At 36.4% G+C, this 8481-nt stretch overlaps 1 long non-coding RNA gene across 1 annotated transcript; it reads right to left on the bottom strand.

Moving 5' to 3' along the window:
- Positions 1-1212: 1212 nt before the first annotated feature.
- LOC128141885 (uncharacterized) lies at positions 1213-7978 on the bottom strand. The gene is made up of 3 exons (XR_008235207.1): positions 7889-7978; positions 4082-4151; positions 1213-1289 (listed from the first exon to the last, which is right to left on the bottom strand). It is a non-coding gene; the product is annotated as an uncharacterized LOC128141885 (long non-coding RNA).
- Positions 7979-8481: the final 503 nt, after the last annotated feature.

Below are 8481 nucleotides of genomic sequence, written 5' to 3'. Positions count from 1 at the left end.
TCTTCAGCCTCCTGAAGGCACACAGGGATTTTACTGAATTGAAAGCAGAATATTACAGAGAGAAGCAACGATTAAGAAAGGCCCTATTTGCTTAAGCCTTGTGCAAAAATCGGTCTCTAAAGGAAAAGTTAATTTCAAAGTAAGTCACATTCATGAAAAGATAAACAACCTAAACTACAGACTGCAGATACAAATATCCACACCACAGATAGTCAGATCTAGAGTTTTAGTTTATTTTACCACAATCCTGCATCCCTTGCTCTGAAACTGTCTGTCAGTCAGACCATAAAAATAACAAACTATTTAGCAGCAGATTGCAATGCTGAAATCCACAGTGATGAATTTTAATAACAATTTCTAACAAAACCTTTGATTTCCTAATAAACCCTTTTAAAAAACTTAATGGAGTTGAAATTTGCTTTTGAATTTGTACAATTATTTATGACAACATTTCTTCCACTGGTCATTCAGCACTTTGCATTCATACAAAAATAAGGTGCAGAAATCCACAGTGTAGCATTTATTTTTCTCCTGAGTCACGTGCAGTATTTTGAAACAGTTCTGCATCCAAGCTAGATAGTTACGCTAATTAACACTGACACAAATTCCCACAAGCACTATACTATTTTTTGGCCGTAAGACAGTATCAGTGCAGTTACACAAGCTTGCTGGAAATTCTGTAGTTGCTCCATTGCAGGTGGTCAATTTGCCCATGAAGAAAATGTTCTGCTTAGCAAATCTTTCTCCTTGCTCCCTCCCTCTGTGCCACCCCTATTTTTCTCTCCCCACTCCAGTTTTAAGGCCAGTGACAATATTTTGCCCTTGGGATGGATGCCCTCTACACTTCTACCTCAGACCGACCTTTGTGTCTTTTGTAACAGCTCACTGTCTCCATGTCTGGATGCTAAAAGATCCTTCAGGTTGTCTGGATTTCTTTACTACTGACAGCATGGGTTACAACAAACCTTTTTCTTGCTAGTGACCATTAGACAAGCCAAAATTAGTTGTGTAACACTCAGGTTGGCTCAGATATAATGTGCTAAATAGAGTAATTTTATTGATACGCACACATTAAGAAATCAATTTTGTTGTGATCTTAGCTGAATGAATGAAGCTGATTCATCTAGTGCAGAGCAGAAATAGATGGCTACAATAAAAGTAACTAGGATTCATATAAGTGGTGGTGTGGTTTTCATAAAGTGACTCACTCAGCTGTCAAAAAAGGCTGAGATCTCAGCAAGAAAAGATCACTGAATTCATCAGAAACTCTTACCCCGCACTTTCAAAATCTGTCACAAAGAGAAGAAAAATTATCAAATAGAAAGGCCAGCACTGCATCAAGGTCACAGGTATAAGTCTGTCTCACCAAAAAATTCTGTCCAAGACCCTGTTGACATGACACATGATAAATGTGAGAAGACTTTTGATAGGACCAAGAGCATTCCAGACATCATCTAGAAGAGTGTATTTATGTCTTTATTAAAGAAAATATGAGCTTTTTTTTTTTTTTTTAAAACAAGTTCTCAGCTTTAGTAATATCAGGAATAAAGGTAAACGTCCTGCAATTTAAATGCAGTTGTTGCCTAAATCTGCCCACTTATTGCCCTTTTTTATCTTTGTGCAAATCACTTTACACTACCTTATAATCCTGCAATTGGTCCCTTGTAAAAAACCTGCTGCTTAAGCATCCACAGTTTAAAATCCCTCTCCCCTTTGCCTCATTTCAGATAAAAAGAAAAAACCCCTCTACTTGCTCATTTAGGAGTTTTTATTTTCTTGTTCTACCAGCTCAGCTCCAGCTGAATGCAAGGACAGAAATGGTTATAAAGTCATCTGCCATACTCAGATCTGGCAAAGGCAAAGACAGTCCCTTAGCACAGCTTCCTTCCACGCACACAGTTTTGGCAACGTGAACTAAAGGAGTCTCTTCCTTGGCCGTGCGGCCAGTTATTTCAGAGCCTTTGGTTCCCCCAAGTCTGCTATTAGCTGTATGTAGAAGAGGTGTAACAACACAGCTTTGGCCAATTAATGCCCTCAAGGTGCTGTAAGATTATAAATATAAAGTGCTAATTACATTTCTTTTATAATAATAAAGCACTCAAGTTTGGATTTAAAAAATCCTCCATGGAAAACATTGCTGTTTCATTTAATCCAAAGTGCCTAGAGGAGATTCCATCTTACTGCTCTCAGTTACATTAAGCACTTATTCTAAAAATCCATGGGGAATTTCTGTTACACAGAATGTTGAAGTATGCAGAGTTTTTCCAAGTATATTGGATTAAATGAAACATGAAAATATATGAATGATTTATACTAATATATATATATATGAAGGGATTGTTCATTTAATAGGCAGACATACGTTTTTCTGTCACTAAAGGATTTAAGGCTCTCAACTGAAGCACATCACATCTAATGTAAAGCTGAAAAAAATGTTTATTAAAGCTAGTGTCTTTTCTTTGACAGCAGTTCCACTTTTCCTGGCTGAAGCAGCATGAATACATATTCTTGTCTTGCAATGTCCACTTAATAAACATCCTATATCAACTTTTATATGAGAATCATTAACAAGTTAATTTTCTTTGGCCTAGGACATTTCTATCATTTTCATCCATTCAAAAACTGATTCCAGCTGTGAGCAAGATATTTGGTTCCTTGTTAGCATATTCCCACCAAATATTGCCTTTCATCTTAACAGAATCATCAGTGACTCTGGGACTCCAATTGGATTCTGGACATACTGGTCAGATAATTGGTGGCCTTTTGGAAAAATAGACAGCTCATAATTTCTGCTTATAAGTTTCATGATTTTTTGCACCTTACTTTCAAGATGTTTTGCATATTCCATAAAGAAAAATACAAAAATCAAAAGATCTTCTACAAACAGTTTCCTAGATTGTATCTGACTGACTCTAAGGACTAATACTTGGATAAATGATTATTGGTAGCTGCGGTGCTTCTTCCTAAACTGAATTTTCACATAGGGAGATCAAGGCGAGTAAATAAGAAAATCATGTATTACGGTCTAGGTAGAATACTACAAAAGCTTCTAATCAGATGTATATCATACAGGAGGTTATGTGCCTGGTTCCTTTACGTGGAACTCAAAACAATCTGTCAGATGCTCATGTTCATAACAAGGCACTGCTGGATTCCTAACTTAACAGAAAGGAGTTTCCCTCCATTATGAATGTATTTGGAAATTTTAAAATTTGAAAATTTATAGTATCTGAGCAAGGGACAGAAGTCCTGTCAGGGAAATAGGTATATTGTGTCTCTGAATCTTAAAAAGTATGGAGCGGTCTTTAAGAAATCAGTTGAAAAGCAGTGAAATTGTTGTGTGGGTAGATACCACAGTACGATCTTGTTATCTTTTTAATTGTCATGTTTATCAAGATCCTTGCTAAGGCATGCTACTTCTCTAAGGTGGCTCTCATGACAAATTTTCCAGGGATGCCAGTATATAGAAAATAGTATTCATGCAGGGCTGTCCTTTGAATGCAACTAGGATTTTGCAGGGTCCAGTCATAATAACTCAGAAGTGTTCCTAGGTCTTATAGTTTTGCTTTGCCCCCGGTTTCTATCTCTGCCACTAAGTGACATAAACTGGATCTAAATCACTATGTGCTCTATGAAAAAATGTCTTTAAAGCTTCCAGAAATGGTTATTCCACTGTCTCTCCAGACAACCTAGAGAATTCTACTGTGGTCTCAGAAAGAACTAAAATCCTGTGACATGTCTCTTTCCTATGCATCTGAAGAAATGTGGAAGTGAATCTTATTTAGGCAGCAGTTGCAAATCAATAGGAATGGTGTTTTCTGTAGCGTGAATAGGGCTGCTCAGAAATGTGGAGAGCATTGCCTCCAGTCTTGTATCTGTAAAGCACATGTGATCCTAGTTTGGCTTTGGAAGTTATTCAAACAGGTATACTGAGGTATTTGCAGCTTTTAAGTAAACTGGCATGAAAGGAAAACATTGCTGATAGAAATGGTATTTTGTGGAAGGACAGAAACAGACTGACAGAGTTCATGTTTGTGAGAATTCAGGACACAGAGAACAGAAAAATGTGGTAGAGACTTACCATTCAATAAGCCCAGGCAGCTTCAGTACACAATAAAGCTCCTCCTTTTGCTGACACTGTCCCTGAAAGACTGAAAAGCATCTTCTCAACTATAGCCTTATAAAACCCAACCACTCTCACTTTGATTGATTCAAGAATTTTACCTTTGTTTCATGAAGATGATCAGAATCAACAGAAAGGGAAAAATAATGCTCTGTAATGAACTCTAAGCTCCCTTACACTGTAAGAAGCTTCCTCATGTGAGACCATTTCTACGGTGGTCTTACCCATGCTTCAGGCCCTTTCAGTCAGGTCAAGCAATGTTGGCTGAAAAAACTCAGATATATCATACTGTCAGAAAATGAGCAATAATCTATTTCAGCATATTTTGTACATGTGCTTCATATGTGTTCATTTGGTATAGAGTTGCATATGTATTCTGCTAAACTCCTACAATGTGGAAACGTAGTGGTGCTTGCCATGCAGCAGCAAAGTTCAGCAGACTCCTCATGCAGGATAGGGGTCTAGACTAGTACCTCATATGTGACACAAGGTGGATTTCATTCTTACTTCTACTTCTCTTTGTACTTTTTCCTGGGGGAAAATGTGACATTTTAATATCTTTTACAGAAATAAAGTATCTATACCTGGCAGTTATTAAAATATACATTTTACTGCATAAACTGTAACCTCCTTGTTAACGTGGTTTAAAACTTTCAAATCTTACTGAAAAAAAAACATTTTAAACAAATCAAATATTAATGCTTAATAAGAGGTAAGAAAATATTGAAAATTGCAAAGTTTAATTTTTAAAAAATATGAAGTGTTAAAACCTAATTACTATTAAATATTCATGGTTAAATTATTAAAATCGTTATTAAACCCCAAATGTCTAAGTCATCAATTCACAGGCTCTGTGTAACATAACTTCACCAACTATAATTTCTTTTATGAAGGCCCAGTGATTGCACAGCTCCTGTTGAATCAACTCATGCACCTGCTACAAGACAAGGGCCAGGCTGGTCTCAAGTTATCTGCTGCCTGATTCATATAAAGTTACATCCAGACTTACATCCTGCCTGTTGAGAACAACACAGTTATGACCTTAAGGTACCAGAGAATCCATATTTCTTTCCTGAGTTGTTTCACATGCAGCAGTGTATGGAGCATAAATGAATCCCATTTATCTGGTCAGGCCTCCTGACAGCTGCTTCCACTTTCTGGTAATCTATACTACTTTTGAAATAACTGAAATGAACCATTATCCCACAGATTGGCAACACTTTGTTTTCTGAAAGTGATATAAGAAAGCAGCAGGAAGGTTGCCTTTCAAATCCAACTCTGACTGAATAATAGCAAAAGCTTATAAAGCAAATTCCAAAAATACATACAGAGCTCCCAACATAGCTTTCTATCAATTTTTAAGTATTGTCCGGTTCAATTTAAAACAAAGACAAGGGACCTGCAGACCTTTCAGTAGCATGGCAATCTTTTCCAATGAGAATGCAATGCATTATAGAGTTACATCAAGCATCAGCTACATTAATACCCAGCATATAAAGACTGCTCATTCAGTGATGCAAGAATTGGAGGTCATTAACAAGATAAGAAGACTTAACAAATGTATGAATGTGTTTTCCTTGCTTGTCATAAAGAAAGCTTTTGCAGAAATGGCGGACAGAGTGGGAATGCTTTATCTAGCCCACAAATTTTTAGGGGAAAAAAAAGATGGAAAGAAATGTCCTGGGCATCGTTATCTTTAAGCTGTCTGGCACATGACAATTTTTACAGTGACACATTAGCACAGAGCAGTATTTGCAGTCTTCCTGCACAGTGCTCATTAAACTTTAATGAAACACAATTTCCAAAATTCACTGCCAAATGCACTTATCCTACAAATGTCACTATCAGCAATTTTACATACACTTTTGGCTGAGGAAAAAAATTGTAGGTCCAAGTATTTCCATACTTTTTCTTTTAAATAGCTGAGTAAGGTCAGCTACAATATAGCATTTCTATGAGTACTCCCAGTCACTTGGACTTCATTCTACACTTTCTGCCCTTGATTCTGCCTGAATATTCCTATCACTCAAGATAGTTTCATCAAATTGAAATTGAGCTTGATGAACTTTCATGGCAAGTGTAGTGTCCAGTAAGTACTTTGACACCCTTAGTTATGGGAGTGATGGCTTATAATTTTCTGATGGCAAAATAACAAATAACTTGATGCCTAACACCATAATAACTTTTTTGTTTGGTAATAGTTTGAAGTGATCCAATGGCTTTTCATTTATAGTGCACAGGCAGAAGTGTGAGCAATGAGACAGGAGACTTAGCAGGCAATATTCCAACCCATATAGACACAAAAGACAGAGCTTTGAATGAAAACAAAGAATAGGGAAATTATGCTTTAGAGAATAATTAAAATGTTAGCCTACCCTCATTAATAAAGTCCTTATTGACAGCTCATTTCTCAGCATCTTTCTCCTGCACATGGTTTTCCCTTATGATAATTACCTTTCTGAACACATGAGAAATACTCCACAACATTAGAAGTTCTGTATTCTTTTCTGCATTAGCATTATATCCAGATAGGGTCTACAGAGAACCCCACCAGTTCAATAGAGTAATGACTCTCATTTTTATATTTGTTCAGATTTACTTGCAGATACAAAACCTCTGGCTATCAGCCTGTGTTAGGAATGGTAGATATGGAAACAAAAATCAGTTCTGTTCAGTGGCACTGATGCTAACTGTATTTGGTTCCATTCCTTCAGTATATTGCACTTGAGCAGATGCAGCGGCTGCAAATTTTGCTCAGATCAGAAAGACCAGTGTAGATATCAGTCCCTGTGAACACTCAACAAATGCAGGTATGGCCATTCAAATGGTCATATTTTACTACTTGAGAACAAAGATATGCTACATGTATGTATTTTTTTTTCTTTCACTGTGTCAGTTTGAAGAGCAGAACTACATGCTGTTAGTTCATTCATTTTTATTCTATGTATCCAGTGTGTCCTGTATTTTCTGTAAATCTAGTTAACACAACAAAGGTAGCCGAACGTTTTCCCCTTTCTGTTAATTTTTCTCTAAGTCAGTTACAATGACACTACCAAAGGGAGCATATTCTGTACAACATACCTGCCTGTTCTCCCTACAGGTGACATAAAATTTTCAAGTTAAACACTAGAGAATGTTTTCTTTCTATTTCTTCCTGCTTGCAATGAGTTGCAAGCAGAATTTTCTCACTAGAACCTGACATTCTTCTTCACTGAGGCTTTTTGTTTTGTTTAGTGCCATGTATTTGACAGTTTTTGGTTTTGGCCTCATTACACTGTGAGTTTTGAACACTGAAGTGCACTGAAAGGCACTAAATGTGCTGGCTTTCCTAATTTTTCTTCCCTTTCTGAATTTAAATACCATCTGCATTAGAATAGATGCTTATGATTCTTCAGCACTTTTCTACCATCAGTACTTTTCATTACCTTGCTCAGCATAAATTAACAGCAGAAGCAGCATCATTTTGATGAAGTCCCTAATGTCACCCATGTTGCAGTAACAATGCTTTTGCTGACTCCCTAGACAAATAAATAGAACAATCTCTTAATATCATCTGACATTCCTTTGTAGAGCAGAATGTCTCCTATCATTGCTACTAGATCTGCTATTCAAATCCATTTAATCACCACAAATTTCATAATTTAAATCTAATTCTCAGTGTACTGTTACATGTATTAGAAATACAGATTGATATAAGAAACATTTCGGGGGGGGTGAACTTTTTTTTTCAGAAGCAAGATGTGCATAGAGCTAACTGCTGCTTACCGTCTCACAGTGTTGAAAAAATGATGCCAATGAAACCATAGGAGGAGATGACCTCACACAAAAATGAAATACTTTGTTACACACGTGTTCTGTAAGACAAAAAGACACATCAAAAGATATAATTTCAAGTAAGGTGCTAACGTTTACCAACCATAAGTGTATTTTAAGAAAATCCTACTGCTTTTCATTGTTATTTTGTAAAAAATCCCACTGCTACGTTTCTTCTATCACAAAAAATAAACACATCTACCACTTAACGTATGTTCTTCAAACTTAACATTTATTTAAAAGAATAAACGCCAAAATGAGGCAACAATTTATGCTGAGACTTTGGCAAGAAAGGACAGCAAGTAAATGTGAACACAAGTAGCGTCATTTACATTCATCACTAGCTCGACGATTGGGTACGACTTAGGTGTACCTCTACATTAACATAATTCACACACTCCTTTAAACTCACTAGCCCAAACTGAGGAATGCTGTCTCAGGAAGAAAAAAGTACAAGAATGGAATGAGATTTAAGTAGTCTGAGATTACAAAATTCTTTTGAAAATCAAAAGTCTCGTATTTAGGTACGAGTACAGGCTTACCAT

The sequence above is a fragment of the Harpia harpyja genome, chromosome 5, assembly GCF_026419915.1.
Source record: "Harpia harpyja isolate bHarHar1 chromosome 5, bHarHar1 primary haplotype, whole genome shotgun sequence".
NCBI classification, from domain to species: Eukaryota; Metazoa; Chordata; class Aves; order Accipitriformes; family Accipitridae; genus Harpia; species Harpia harpyja.
Note: the sequence above shows the minus strand (reverse complement) of the source record. Positions and strands in the feature narration are given on the sequence as shown.